The 16,743-nt window shown below is 34.9% G+C and overlaps 1 protein-coding gene across 7 annotated transcripts in view; it reads right to left on the reverse strand.

Annotated features, from left to right (window-relative positions):
* CTNNA3 (catenin alpha 3) overlaps window positions 1–16,743 on the reverse strand; it is a 1,671,697-nt gene that overhangs the window by 935,997 nt on the left and 718,957 nt on the right. The gene's annotated exons all lie outside the window — the stretch shown is intronic.

Below are 16,743 nucleotides of genomic sequence, written 5' to 3' on the forward strand. Positions count from 1 at the left end.
TGCAATGAAAGGAACCCAACATCCTGAATTAAGTATTCTTACCAAAACATCAAATTGGGATCTGATTAAGCCTCTATGTCTAGATATATAGACTTACAGAAAATAGAAGTCAAATGAAATTTTTAAATGATACGGAGATACATGAAGCAAAATATAGAATGTGGGAAATTCTACAAGACAAACAACACAGTTTCTTTAACAAATAAAGTACAAGGAGAAGATGGAAGGGAGAGATTATAGTTGAAAGGAAGTTTTAGATGTATACTAGTGAAATGCAATATAAGGGTCTAGTTTGTATCTTGATTTAAAAAGAAACCCAACCATATATGTATGTTATGTACATGAATATTGAATTTGATGTTGATTGGTATTTGATTCAAAGACATCACATTTTTGCTAACTTTCAAAAACAGGATAATATCACAGCAATACTATTTTTATAATACTTTTTTTTGAGTGCTTATCTATTAGAGTTACATACAGATAAACTATATGATGTCTGAGATTTGCTTCAAAATAATCCATGAAGATGGAATGATAAATCAGGGTATAAATAAATAAAGTTTGGCCATGTCAAATAATTTTTGACACTGATACTGGGTGATGGTTGCAGGAAAGTTCTTTACGTTATTCTATTTTTATACTGTTTGGAAACTTACATACTAGAATGATTTAAAATGAAAACTATTATTAAAGCACAGAATTAAATTCAAAAATTCTCGTTGAGGTCTTTTTATCATGTTGCACTAAATTTATACACAGATTAATTTAGCCTGTTGAATCTTCCAAACAAGAAACCTCTACATTCTATTCCTCTGTAGCTTTTTTATTGTTATCATTACTGCTTTTGTTTCTTGGTATGGGTTGTACACACTGCTTAAGCTTAGTCATTCATAATTTACAAGGTTTTTTCTGTTTAACCAGTTTATAAGTTTTTTTTTTCTGTTTTAGTAGCAATAATCAGTTTGAAAACAAATAGGAAGCAATTGCTTTTGCATATATAAGTTTTTAATTTTCCTGGTTACTCTACTGCCTTTCTGGTCCCAATAACTTTTCAATCTAATGTTTAATATTCTAATACCTAATTTTCAACCAAATCTAATATAATCTCTTAGATATTTCAGGTGGACAATTCATAATATACAAATAAAGGATAATTTTTCTCATCTCTTTAAAAAATAGTTGCTGTGCACTGAATTGAAAGGGTTGACGCTCTTTCACTTGTTTCTTTGAAATCCATATTTCAAGAGGTTATCTATCTTAAAAAAACAGAAACCTGTATTATGCTCCTGTCCAACTTGAAACTTTAATAACTCATATTGGGAACAGTGAGATTAATATATCTGATGAATTTGCACTTTGATTTAAATTTTCAACTCACCCTATCATCACTTAAGTTCAGAGAACACCATCAAAATCTAATAGTTAAGAATATCTATCTCCAACACATATCAAAATACGTGCACCACTAACACTGGAAGATTTGTTTAGAGAAGGCTTCCTTGATTCTTATTTTCAGGCTGATGAAATAAGATGATTACATATGGCGAAGGTTATCAGAGAAACTAACCAAAAATTTTAAGCCAATCTCAAAACATCAACATGAGTTTTTTGTTTTTTTCTTTTTTTTTCCCATAAAGGATATATTCTGTAGAGAAGTTACATTATTATTCCAGAAGACATTATCTTGGCTTCACTACACATAGCACATCTGGGAATTGTCTGCTTGAAAACCTTGGCTAGAAGCTCTATCTGAAGGCCTCAAATTGATTGTGATATTTAAAAGTCTAAAAGAAGGTAGTACATGTCACATGGTGGGCTGCTTGGCATAAACTGCCTAAGACACCAAATTTTCCCATGGGAAAAGAGCAAAAAAGGTTGAACTTTTCCCTTCAGTGTACTGCTTTTCACAATGACTTTAAATGCTTTTGCTTCGACCTAAGCCTCTGTAGTGACAATGTGACTCTATGCCAGTTTTTTGCAGCACACAAGCTGCCAGATACAATTATTTCTGACAACAGGTCCACATTTGTCTCAGTCAAGTTATGGTATTTGTGGACAAGAATCTTATCCAAGCTGTCACCATTGCACCTCATCTGTTTTAATGTATGTTTAGGAGGAAAGGGTAGTGCAGATTTCCGAAGATGCCCTGAAGTAGATTTCTGAAGATACTGACCAATAATTCTTCCATGGTTTTTCATTGACCAATGTTGCAGATGTTCTTTCAGAGGTGCAGACCATGCTGAATACTAGTTAGGTTTAGTTTCATAACTTGTCTAAACCAATTTTACGGAGAATAAACTGACAACTCACAAAATGAATATGACACTATTCTCAATACTGCTCTAGCTATAGTAACATTCATTTTCAGTAATAATTCACCTTTATCACTGTAGTGTTTCTTTGCTGGGACTTAATTCAGTTTTTGTCTCTGCAAGTTGAATTTGGATATGTGCTATTTCTATGAAGCCACAGAGTACCCTGTGCTTTCTCATGATAGCACTCACTGCCTACATTATAACAAGTCATCTATCTCTGCTGTTCTGGATTATACATTTTATGAGTGTAGAAATGTGTCTTTTCTCTTAATTCTACCTCCAACACCTAAGATGGGAACTGGCACAAAGTAGACACACAAGAGTCAGATTACAAACAGCCCTTTAGGTCAGGCTTCTTCAAACCAGCTTCTAAAGCCAGCCTTCTTGACATTGTTGGCAAGCCTTTTTTAAAAGCCACAGACACTCCAGTAAGGTCCTTTATGAAAGCCCACTTAAGGCAAAAAAAAACCCTGAAATAATATTATGGGTAAGAAACAGAAGGAGTAAGCAACCTTAGATAAAAGAATTTTTCCCCAAACTACCCCTTCACATGTTGACAAACAACCCCAAATAAGGTCATTGCCTTCAGACACAAATGAAAGTGCCTTTAGAGTAAAATTTCTCGGGTTGGAAGGGAATGAGGGAGCAATAAAAATTCATCTGCAACACTTCTTAGTCAAACAGAGATGGCAAATGGTGAAAAATAAAAACCAGTATTCTGGCTCTTTGACCCATATATTGAGCATTCATACTTAGCACATATGCTCCCCCTTATATTTGAGCATATCTTGGGTAACATAGACTTGTGAACTAGATACAGGTACTCTTTCCAGGGACTCTTCCTTATTACAGAAGTATCTCCCCTTTAATCATCCTGATTTCTTCCTTTTAAGAATCACATATTGAATATGCATTATCTGTGAATAGTAGATATTTAGAGATGAATGAGATTCCACTATCCCTGAATTTAAGGGATATTCTTTTGAAAAAAATCTACATACAAACGATTATAATATAATGTATTTATATGTCATATGTATATGGTATATGACTGAAAGGTGCTAATGAGGAAGTTACCAAATCCCTAGAAGGGTTTTCTGGAGAATATAACATTTGAGATATATTTTATAGACAATTTCACCTGATAGATAGTGGGGGAAGGCTATTCTTATAAGATAGAATAGCATAAACAGTGACTTAAGGCATATTAAAACCTGGCTTATTCATGTATGATGAATACTTTGGTATGGCTGGTTCACAGGTTGCATAGCCTATTGCAGTGACTGGAAGTAATGACAAAGTGTCATTTTGGACCAGATAATAAGAGATCTTCAAATCAGGTTTCATTCACTGTCTTTCATAGCTACAATTGGCCCCACCTAAAGAACCTGCCCAGTCTTCTACAATATGACCTTCCCAACTTCATAATAGCCTTCAACTGACCCTCTGTCACAACTGATTACACTCAAGGTGATCACTTTATTCAAGAACAACCAATTCAGTGGTGTGGTAACAAAAGGATCAACCTTGTCTTCTCTAAGATTTTAAGATGAAAAGATTGGAAGAATGAGCTGATTTGGAGTGAAGCTGAAAGAGTCATGAAGTAGCATGTAGGCATTAAAGATAATATGGCAAGCCAATTCCATAGGAAGCAGACCCTATAAATAAACAGGAGCTTGCAGGCAGAACAGAGGTGAATACAAGGGAGGTGATACCAATGGAGAATAGCAGAGTGCAGGGCACTGAAATGAAGCTACTTCCTGTTCCAATAAGGTTCTTGCTCTTCTTGACAGCTGATTATTTGACTTTATCTAACAACAAAATGAATCAAATCAAAATAACCTTGTGTGTCATAAGGATGAATCTACTCTTTGACCGGAGGTGACAGTGAGCTAGTCGAAGGATTTAAGTGAAACAATAACATAACCAAATCAGCAGTAGTGTTTTAGAGAGGGAGTCAGACGATTCTGGAATTGACCTTCATGTCATTCCACCAAAGACTCATCAAATATCAGAAGAGAAGGAAGCAATAATTCTTTTCTGTTTACCCTTATCCCCTGGCATGGGATAACTTGCTATTTAAAAGATTATGACAGCCATATAGGAAAGAGACCATGTGTACTAGAATATTAGTTATTTATTTCCTTTTCAGAGCCAATAATTTGCATTTCAGTGATTTAAAGTAAGGTAAGCCTGAATAATTCAACATTAATAAAGGTTGTTCCATAAACTACATTTCCAATAGAAGGAATGTAAAATAATTGTTTTGTCTACTTAAAGGAATGTGATGTATTAAATTCAAGCTAACAAAAAATATGTATAATTGCCAAAATACTAACAGAGATTGCCCTTGGATGGTGAGAGCATGGTTCTTATGTTTTATAATACATATGTATTGCTTTTATAGTGGAAAAGAAATAAACTTAAAGGTAGTTTAAGGCATATTTCATTTCTATCTAACAAAACAGATTTTCAGTTTTAGTTGTCTGGATAAGTCTATCTGAGGCTAGGGGAAAAGCTATCTATTAATATTTGCTATTGTTTTCCACATGGTATAAAGACTTTGGTTTAAATTCAAGGAAGACAAAACAGTTATAAGAAATACACTAAAGTCAAAAGATCTAGGTTGCATGCAAAGTTCCTATATGCTGTCACATATGAATAGATCCAGTTACTTCATCTCTCTGGGTTTCAGTTTTCTGATATCTGAAACATGGTTTTAACAAAATAGTCTCAAAATTCTTTCCAATTTATGATTTTTTAAGCCTCTATACCATTATTACTTGGTATTACTATAATATTTTCCAAGTTTAACTTGCAAAGCCTATAAGCCACTTGAAATTATATAAAACCTCTCAGGCCTTTAAAACGTATCCACAGGAAACCTACAAAGCTTAAGAATTAGGACTAATGGCCTAAGAATGTGATGACATGTTTAATTATTGTGGATTCTCTAGAGAGAAACCTAGAGTACCTCAGAAGGAAAATACCTAGATTGAAAGTTACATATACCAAATCAAAAATATTTTCATGATTTTAACTAATGCCATAAAGAGAAAAAAGACAGAATCAATGTAGGCTGTTTCTTTTAAGAAAAAGTCTGGTCTTGAATATAACTGATGAATAGAACTAATGAATTTACACAACCATGTGATACCTACTACTAGTTTTTGAACATAGACACATATTGAGCTATCAGAAGATACAAACCTGGATCATAAATAAATAGTTGTATATTTAAAATATTATGTTTATTTTTAAAGCTCTATTTCCTAGAAATATAAACACATACACACATAGCCACACACGCATACACACACAACACACCCCCTATACCAGATACATATATATAAAGTTCAAGTTTTTCTAATTCTTCACTATTAAGTCACAAACATACATTTGAAAAGGGCAAAATATAATTTTTTTAGTTTGAAGACTCATTCTAAAGTATAATTGATAATTGAAACCAAAATTTCAATACAAAAAAGCAGTATATACTCAGCTCAGAGTATAGTTGGTTTCATAAGAAAGCATTACATAGGGGATCCCTGGGTAGCTCAGTCGTTTAGCACCTGCCTTCAGCCCAGGGCGTGATCCTGGAGATCTCTCTCTCTCTCTCTCTCTCTCCCTGTCTCTCATGAATAAATAAATAAAATCTTAAAAAAAAAAAAAAAGAAAGCATTACATAGAATTCTCTTATTTCATTATAAAATTATAAACTCATTCTTTTGAAGAAACATTCCTATGAAGAAGCATTCCTACACTCCCTATAATCACCTGTTATGCTTATAATGTGCCATGATAATTTAATATCTGAAAGATGACAGATTGCACAGTTTTATTGCCTCTTCCCCTTTAAAACTCAGGTAATAGCAAACAAATACAAATGAGGTTAAAAGGAAATATAAGTATGAATGAACAATTTCTACAAAGTTTTGGAAAACATAAAATATTTTGTAAAGAAGTAGAGTCAAGAAAGCTACACCAGGGATCCCTGGGTGGCTCAGTGGTTTGGTGCCTGCCTTTGGCCCAGGGCGTGATCCTGGAGTCCCGGGATCGAGTTCCACAATAGGCTCCCTGCTTGGAGCCTGCTTCTCCTCTGTCTGTGTCTATGCCTCTCTCTCTCTCTCTCTCTCTCTCTCTCTCTTTCTGGGTCTCTCATGAATAAATAAATAAAATCCAAAAAAAAAAAAAAAAAGAAAAGAAAAGAAAAGAAGAGAAAAGAAAAGAAAAGAAAACTACACCTAAGTGCTTACTGAAGGCGGACCATATACTGTGCAAAAAAGGTCTTCAGAGCCTCCAGAAAGTGGGATCACTAAAAATATGGGAACCAGCGTAAAATATTCATAAAGAGTCCTGGATGCCTATCTTTATCTCTAGAAAACAAGAAACTATCTTCTATGGACTGAATGTTTATGTGCTCCCTGCCTCCCACCACAAATTCATATGTTGAAGCTCTAATATCCAAAATAATGATATTGGAGGTGGGGCCTTTGGGAGGTAATTAAGTTATGAACATAGAGCTTTCATGAATGGGATTAGTGCTCTTAGCAGAAGAAACACAAGAGTCATGGTCTCTCTGTTGTGTGAGGATACATCAAGAATGTGTCCATCTGCAAGCCAGGAGGAGGAATCTCACCAAGAACCCAGACACATTGACACCTTATCTCAGAGTTGCAGCCTCCAAGTTTCTGTTGGGTAAGCCACCCTGTCTATGATATTTATTATATAGTCAGCCTGGGCTGATTAAGACATTACTGCTTTCTTCAGGCAGGGAAAAAAAATATTTTTTTCTGAACATCCAAACCTGGGAAGCTAGATCAAGTATATGAGGCAAAGCACTGACGCTTGGGATTGAAAACAGGAAAATTCAATGAGAATGTACATAATGAACTTGAAGAGCTCAGCACCCTTCTCCTGCTTTGTCCCTAGAACACTGATAGCCTCCAGCTCCAGTTGGAGGTCTCCAAGGGAAAGAAAATAGCTATATTCATGTATCTGGAGATTTCTCAGTGAAAAGGCAAGTTCATTTTTTAATCTTGCTCCCACAGAATCCACAGCCAAAACCAAGCCCATACACAGGGAACTTTCTCTCAGTGCCCCACTCAATCTGAATAAGCACACAAGAAACTTAACATTTTTAAAAAAGCTTCTAACATGAAATGGACCAAGACAAACTAGCTAAATACCTCAGAGGCATTGCACCAAAAATATAGGACCAAAACACTCTATATAATATTCTAGAATGAAAAGAAGATGTCATGTTTCTAGAAATAAAACAATATGCAATGAAGGAGAAAAAGAGAACCAAAAAAGAGTTCCTAGAGATGACAAATATGATCAACTAAATTGGGGGGAGTAGAGGATCAGCAAACTTTTAAAATAAAGAGATATGCAGCAAATACTATAAGATTATAGGATTTACAGTCTCTAAACTTTGCCATTGATTAATGAAAGCATCTGTAGACAGTGCATAAATGGATAAGCATGAACGTATTCCTTTAGTGACAAAAGTTTAACTTTATTTACACCACTTGACTTAACATCATTGTTGGACTTGGTTGTGCCATAGTTTGCTGACACCTGATCTAAATTTTTAATAAACAGATAAAATATTGTAACATAAAGCTGAGGAAATCACTTGAAAGTAAGATAAAAATATAAAGAGATGGAAACATAGGAGAAAAAAACACAACAACAAAGACTCAATCCAGGAAATCTAAAATCTGCCCAATAAAAGTTCCAGAGTGAGAGAGAGCAGAGAAAGTAGAGAGAAGTAATTAAAATAAAAGACATACAGAAATTTTTACAGAACCAAAGGACACAAGTCACCAGATTTAAAAGGTCCATTGAATACTCAGCACAATGAATGTTGAAAGGCCCAAATCAAAGTACATTTTTGTACAATTTCCAAATACCAGAGAAAATAGAGTGTCACAAAAGCTTCCAAAGATTATATACAAGGAGTGGAAATAAGAACAGAACCTGGTACTCAACAACAAGAGTAGGTATGAGAAGACAGTAGACCAGTGGCTAAAAGATTCTGAGGGAAAAGGGTGGGAAAGGGCTCCTGGGTGGCCCAGGTGGTTAAGCTGCTGCCTTGGGTTTGAGTCTTGATCTCAGGGTCCTGTGATGGAGCCCCGCACTGGGCCCCTGCTCAGCGGGAGTCTGCTTCTCCCTCTCCCTCTGCTTGCTGCTCCCCTTGCTTGTGAAAATGGGCATTATATATATTATATATATATATATATATATAATATACATATATAATCATATATATAATATATATAATTATATATATAATTTTAAAAAGAGTCTGAGAGAAAATGATTTCCAATTGGATTTATTAATCAGTTAGGATAAACTAAAAAAATTGAGATACAGAATTTTTATATCAAATGCACCTCTTCTTAGAAATCTACTACCAGATATGTTTCAACAAAATAAGTGGTAAACTAAGACAATGAATATATGGGAACCAGGAAAGGGGAGAATGGAGAAGGGGAACACTAGGTTAACAGCCATAATTAGATACAGCTAATATTAGATATTAAAGAAATAGTGCTGCAAACAGAAGGCATTATCTGAATAGATTGTTTGGAAAAATTAAACACTTGAAGAATCTTTCAAAATACTAGGGAAAACAACTAGCACTATATACAGACAACATCTAAGCAAATCTGAGAGACAGGGAAAGAGAAAATAGGGACAAATCTGAACTGCAAGAAAAACAAAAAGTTTAATGAGAATGTGAACATAATTCAGTACACCACTTAATCCAGTAGCATCTTTGCTCACATGGTCATTTTCAGTACTATTATTTAATACTGATTTATATGAGAAGTAGGAAAGTGAGAGAGAATATGATAGTAAATTTCAGTTAAAATCACAAGAAATGAAAATATCAACAAAATTCAGAAATATTATAAGAAAAAATATAGTAGCCAAAATAAAGTCACTGAATCTTGGAAGAGTAATTGGTGAAGAAACTGAGAAGGAGAAGCAAGTATAGGTGTTTTCTGTACAAGTCTTTTTTCATATCTGCCTCTCACACTATGTACATAAAATTCAGTTGTCAATGATTCCTTAATATTTTCCATTTTTGCATTTCAAATACACTGAGAAAGCTAATACTATAAACCCATTATCTGTTAATACCACAGAATTCATTTGTTGTTTAGTGGAAAAAATATCCACAAAGAATGGGTCTCTATAGGCATCTAGGGACAAAGTACTGGAGATGAGAGAAAATCACTAAGAGGTAAGGAGGTACTTGGTGGAAAGTTATGGTTATGTATGAATTTATCATATATGTGAAATGCTTGTTTGAATAGTTGACTTGTTGCCTGAGGATCTGATATAAATGATGAAGCCTGCAACAATCTTTGAGTGGGTGGGATCACGCTGATGGGGCAAATATTCCTGGTGCCAAGTCTGAATCTGAAAACCAGATCTAAGAAAGCCAACTCCGTCTAAGATCATTTTGTGAGTTATATTTCTGTTTGTTCTTTTTGTGTTATCTCTTAAATCTCTTATTTAAAAAAATGTCTTCAAATTTTGTTTAATTCTCAGCTGTGCTACTTATTCCAAAAAGAGAACATGCCTTCTCTTGGTCCGAAGTGTCAAAGGGGGAGCAGGGGCTGCCTGAAGCCACAGTAAAAATGTTGGTGGTGATCAATGAAAATTCCAGAAAGTCACATGAGGCTCTTCCTATTTGCTCTCAAATGTGAAGTCCTCAGAAAGAGATTTTCTGACTATTTTATCAAACTGTCACTACCCCTTATCCTGTCATTTGTCTTCATAGCACTTATCTCTAGTTGGCATTGTTGTGTGTGTCTATGATGTTTATTTTTTACTGCCTCATTAACTGGAATGCAAGTCCTCTGATGGTAGGCACTTCGCCTTATTCCCCATTGTATACACAGCAAAAAGAACAGCAGAAGACCTTGATAGATATTCACTGAATAAATAAATAAATTCTCAATCCAGTACCAGAAAAGAAATTTTATTTTTATTAAGGACCTGTGGCATTCGCTTCCAGGGACTAAGTCAATTTCTGCCTAAGTCACAATTTTGCCACATGGGGGCTCTGCTGTTAGCCACAGGAGATTCCTAAGCATTCCCCTGCACCCTTACTGGAACTAGTTTTCAATCAGAAGTAAGCATTAACAATACACAGAAGGTTTCTCCAGCCCAGTTTCAGAGAGTCCCCAAATTGACAGGATACATTTTAGTGTAATATAAGGACCCATAGGCTCCTATTCTCTGCCACTACGCTGCAAACCTATGCAGCATTTCTCTTCTCTCCGAAGTTTAATATCTTGTAAGTCTGCAGCATAAAATTAAAAATATCAGACCTACTGTTTCAGGAACAAAAATCAAACTAACCAATGGAACATTATGGTTTTTAATCCAAATCAAAATTTCTTTTATCTTTCCCCACCTGGTAGTTGGAGAATTTAATTCTTCATGCTGATATATTTGTCAGGAAGGCAGATTTTATTTATTTTTTTTAATTATTTTTTTATTGGAGTTCAATTTGCCAACATATAGCATATCACCCAGTGATCATCCCATCAAGTGTCACCCAGTCACCCCAACCCCCCGCCCACCTCCCCTTCCACTACCCCTTGTTTGTTTTCCAGAGTTAGGTGTCTCTCATGTTCTGTCACCCTCTCTGATATTTCCCCACTCATTTTCTCTCCTTTCCCCTTTATTCCATTTCACTATTTTTTTATTCCTCAAATATACTAGTGTACCCAGTTAAAATTATTATATAAATGCTTTAAAAATACAATAGAAAATGCTATAGGCTGAATGTTTATGCCTCTGCCCCTCCACATTCATATGTTGAAACCTAATCCCCAATGTGATGGTATTTGGTGGTGAGGCTTTTGGGAGGTGATTAGGTCATGAGAGGAGAGTTCTCATGAAGGAATTAGTGCCCTTATAAAAGAGGTCCCTGGGAGACCCCTTGCTCCTTACATCATGTGAAGTTATAGAGAAAAGAGGACATCTCTATGAACCAGGAAGTAGGCCCTAGACACACATAGAATCTGTTGGCTTCTTGATCTTGGACTTCTCAGGCTCCAGAACTGTGAGAAATAAAGTTCTGTTGTTGAAAAGCCAGCCAATCTGTGGTATTCTGTTAAAGCAACCTAAATGGGCCAGAACAGAATTTTTCTCTTTAAAAATTCTTGTTACATCAGAATATATATGAAGCAAATATAGCAAATGTTTATTATGACACCACTTAAACAATATTGGCTTTATATTCAAAGCACAGCCACACATGCAAAGTAGAATATCAAATATTAAGGTGCAAATTTAGTTAAGAGACATTTATAGTTACTCTAAAACTACTTTGCTTTACTGTGAGAAATTATAAGAAATTTAGGAATATGTATATATTATATATATATATACACAAGACTATAAATTTTACAGTGTGACTGTTTCTTACAAATTCCTTTATAGAATTTTTTTTAAATGAAAAGCTAGAAAACTGATTTCTCTCAATATAAATGACTATAAGTGACTTTTGATTTCTATTCTTTTGAAAGGAATTTTTCGAGCCTTTGTTAGAAGAATACTTCAACATCAATTTTTAAAAATTAGTTTTTTTAACAAGAAACATTAAATAATTGCTTTTGCTAACTATGGAGAAGTGTGATGGAAAGTGAAGAACAGAAATACTGGTAAATATAAACATTAAACCAACATAGAATCATGACACCTTAATATTAACTCCCCATTCCTGAACTTGCCATTTGACCCATTACTGAATTCCCTGGTAGTATAAGTACCACAAAACAGAAATACATTTTTTTTTCCTGAGCTCTAAGTCTCAGTTTACTCAAAAGTTTGGCAAGTTTTAGCTTTGCTACCAAATGTAAATAAATGTCCTATGCATACATTGGGGCTAGATATCATGCTTAAATTAATAAATGTATCCTTGCTCAACAAATGTTTTCAAGTTAAATGACACAAGGGAAGCAATCAACCAAATGCAGGGCATGGAACAAGATAAAGTCCAAATGACCTGATATCTTCCAATAAATTAATGGCATTAAAAAACTAAAGAGATTTCAGAAACATGAAAATCAAATGCAATAACTATGCTCTGCTTAAATCTTGACTACACATCAACTTTATGAACTTAATATTAATTTTGTTAGGTACAATAAAGCTACATTGTTAAACCAGAAGTTTCTATTGGTTAGAATTGCATACTAAATATATATGGGTAAAGTGACATGATATCTGAGATTTGCTTTTAAAAATACTCCGGGGGCGGGGGGGGGGGGGGGGGGGAAGGTGTGTGTATACAGGAAGAGGGGCAGGGATAGATGAAAAAAATTAGTAAAATATTAATAATTGGTTGAAGTTGATGTTTATTATACTATTTTCTCTACATTTGTGTATGTTTTTAAATTTCCACAAAAACAATTATTTCCTCAAAGTCGTGTGGTCTTTTCAGTCTTCAGAAGTCTTCCACTAAGTGTTATTCTTTAAGAGTCTGTTATTTTTCCCTATTGCCAAGTTAGCTTAGGGCTACCTCTGAAGAAAGTGAAGTGAGGAATGCAATGAAACCTGAAAATATGGATTGGTGCCACAGCATAAATACACCTTCAGGTGAGGGAAAGGGACATGTGCTAGATAACCTTATAAGGGCTCATTCATTTGAATTTGCTTCATTTCAAGAAGACATTGGGAGACCATTATAATGGTTAGACATAGAACTTTCTTTATCCATTTATTTAAGTCAGGGATGTTCACTCATAACCATATGTGACCAAACATGGTTTTTAATAGAGCCCTCGAAGCAAGCAGATGGAAACTAAGGATATTTCAGAGACATATTAATGCTTTTATGAAATATCAGGATATAATTACAAATGTACAAATGTGTATGTGTATTCCAACAACTAGAAATAAAGAAAATCATTTTCATAGCTGTAGGGAACTCTTTGTTAGCATTCTGACAACTCCACCACATGACAGAGTAACTGAGTCAAAAACATTAAGCTCTTTAAAATATCTAGATCAAATGTATTTCTTGGTGAAAGCGTTTCATGAGTTAGAATACAGAATGTCAACAATGTATGCTATATAATAAATGATTGTGGCATTAAATGTGTAGCAGAAAGGGAATACTAAAGAATTTTTTATTATTATATTGGTAAATTCTGACTCCACTCTTGGTCATGTCCGTGTCCCTTGATACATGTTTGTTGCAGTATATGTTCATGACCAGAGAACCTAGACAAAATTAAATAAAATTAATTTTCTCACTGGTACTCTGATTCCAGAAACATTTTATACCACTTTATAAAGTATTTGTCCATAAATTATGGAAATTTACCTTAAATAAAAGCTTTAGAGATTCATAACACAGGTTTTATGAGTCCCATTCTGCTGGTAAACAAACTGAAACCCTGAGAAGTTTGGCCAGAATCAGTTCCAAATTCCAAATGTCAACTGACACATGCAATAAAAGTATGTGTCATTCTCTAAGTTATTTTAGAAGGACATTTTGGATGCACCAAATTTATTTTCTAGTATACATAGTCCTGTGTCTGGTCTTTATGTAATTTTCAGCTTTCACCAAAACTTTTGGTTCCATTGCTCTCCGAGGTCATATGCAAAGACATTGCTTCTGTCTAGGCCATCTGAATAGAAGAAACCTACGGTTGCTATTGTTTAGTGGCTAATTTTGCTAATCACTTTATAAAATATTTTTAAGTGTATCATTGTCCTTTGTATTTTAAAATGCATTAGGTGATGAGGCCTAATATCAAGAAGACGTTTTCAAAAATTAAAGTCTCACAAAATTGAAGAAAAGTGAAAGCCAAATTTAAAGTTAATTCAAATATGTAGGCTTTTTTTTTTTTTTTTTAATTTGGTGTTTCCTAAGTTTATTTGTAAATTACTCTGGAGGATTTGGATATGCCCAAAATTTGACCCAAAGAAGCAGCTGATGGCTTCACTGTCCCTCTAGTTGCTCAACTTATAAAATAGGAATCATCTTTAATTTCTCTCTTTATCTCAAACCTCCACTTCTAATCCATTAGAAATCTCTTGGTTTTACCTAAACATATATCCAGAACCTAACCAATTCTCATCATTTTCACTGCTTCCACACTGGGCCAAGGCACCATTATCTCTCTCCTGAACTGGTACAATGGCCTCCTTACTGACCTCCATGTTTCCATGTTTTTATTTTTGTCCCATTCAAGTTTATTCCCATAACAGCAGTATGAGTGATCCTTTCAATGGGTAACTTGGTTATATCTTTAATCAGCACAGCATCTTGAGTTGGTTCCCAGTTTTCTACAGAAGAAAGCCAAAGATTTCACAATGGCATATGAAGCCCTCCATGACTCAGTACCTAGTACCTCTCTGGCTTCATCTCCAATTCTTCTACCCATTGTTCTCTCCAATCTAGACAGATTGGCCTGTTTGCAATTCATTGAACATATGATCTCTCACATGAGGACCTTTAGACTAGCCATTCCCCTTATATACTTAAGGTGAACAACCTCATCTCCTTCTAGGTTTTGATCAAGCCACTAAGGCCCTAACCATCCCAAAATTTAACATTACAAGAAACAGACTCTTAGCTATAGAGAACAAACTGATGGTTACCAGAGGGGAGATAGGTGGGGGGATGGATGAAGTAGGTGATGGGGATTAAGGAGTGCACTTGTGAGGAGCATCGGGTATTGTATGGAAGTGTTGAGTCACTGAATTCTACATCTGAAACTAATATTGTACTGCATGTTAACTAACTGGAATTTAAGTAAAAACTTTTTAGAAAAGTAAAATTACAAGTTACCTTACCACCTACATTCCTAATATTCTCTATTCTCACTTTTCTCTATAGTACACGTTACCTAATAATATACTGTTTTTGGGGGGTGGGGGTTTGTACATGTCACCCGTTTATTTTTTTATTTTTTAAAGATTTTATTTATTTATTCATAAGAGACACAAAGAGAGAGGCAGAGACACAGGCAAGGAGAGAAGCAGGCTCCATGCAGGGAGCCCGATGTGGGACTTGATCCCCGGACTCCAGGATCACACCCTGGGCTGAAGGCAGATGCTCAACCGCTGAGCTACCCAGGCGTCCCTGTCACTCTTTCAGAATATAAGCTTAGGGATCCCTGGGTGGCGCAGCGGTTTGGCGCCTGCCTTTAGCCCAGGGCGCGATCCTGGAGACCCGGGATGGAGTCCCATGTCGGGCTCCCAGTGCATGGAGCCTGCTTCTCCCTCTGCCTGTATCTCTGCTTCTCTCTCTCTCTCTCTCTCTCTCTCTGTGTGACTATCATAAATTAAAAAAAGAAAATTATAGAATATAAGCTTAGACCTTTATTTTGTACACTAATATATTTCAAGTGTCTGGAACAGCATCTAGTACATAGCAGGTACCCAAACTATGTGTTTGTTAAATGAATGAAATCCCTGAGGCCAACCCATTGTTAATGTATCAGTACATCTTCTTTAAGCCCTGATTTTCTAAGTTTTTTGGCAACTAAGTTTCATGTTGGACTGATATTGGGCATTATACACTTAGAATTTGTTTACCCAATTTAAACAAAATATGTGCAGCTATTTGAAGTACTATAAGTATAGTTTTTTTAAAAAAGTCTTCAGATACATGGCTACCCTTTATAATTGTATAAATCATTAAGGCTCTAGATTCATTGGGCTAATTTAACTTGTCAGGGAATTTATGGTTTGTTCTGTATGTGGTGGTAAGTGCAAAAGAATTTTAAATATATAATGTAGTATAATTTTGGTCCTATTGAAAGGCAAATCAGAACTAATCATCTTGCTATAGTCAAAAAGTAAAAGGAGGATAAACTTAAAAGTACTATAGCAAATTGCTAAAATATTTTAGAATATAATTTTTTTCTTTTGAAAAGAAAAGACTCTATGTCTTTGGGCTTATTTCTGCAATCTCAAGTATTCAGTCTGCTTTGAATTGTATTATTTTATTTTTGGATTTTTCTGCTAGCCCCGTGAATGGTCTTCCCTCTTCATGCACTTCATTATATTGAACCGAGATAGACTTGGTGGTGATGCCAGCTTAAAGGCTAGTACCAAGGTAGGAAACACACAGAGTAACTGGAGACAGACCCAGTCCAAGAATGGCTATTCATTACTATTGAGGAAGAAACCAATGATTCAGTATTAAGAAGAAATATCAATTATGAGACTAAATGTGAAGGTGAGTGTAAAGTCAGAACTATGCAGCAAGATGAGATCAGAAGCCAACGTATTAGAAAAATGACTAAAAACTAAGGACAAGGTGTGGCACACAGAAGAGAATGTTCACCATAAATAATCAAGACTTTTCCCAGGAAAAGCAAAGTGAGAGAAATATATATATATTATTTATTTTTTCATGAGAAATACAGAGAGA

This window comes from Canis lupus, chromosome 4 (genome assembly GCF_003254725.2).
Source record: "Canis lupus dingo isolate Sandy chromosome 4, ASM325472v2, whole genome shotgun sequence".
Classification (NCBI taxonomy): Eukaryota; Metazoa; Chordata; class Mammalia; order Carnivora; family Canidae; genus Canis; species Canis lupus.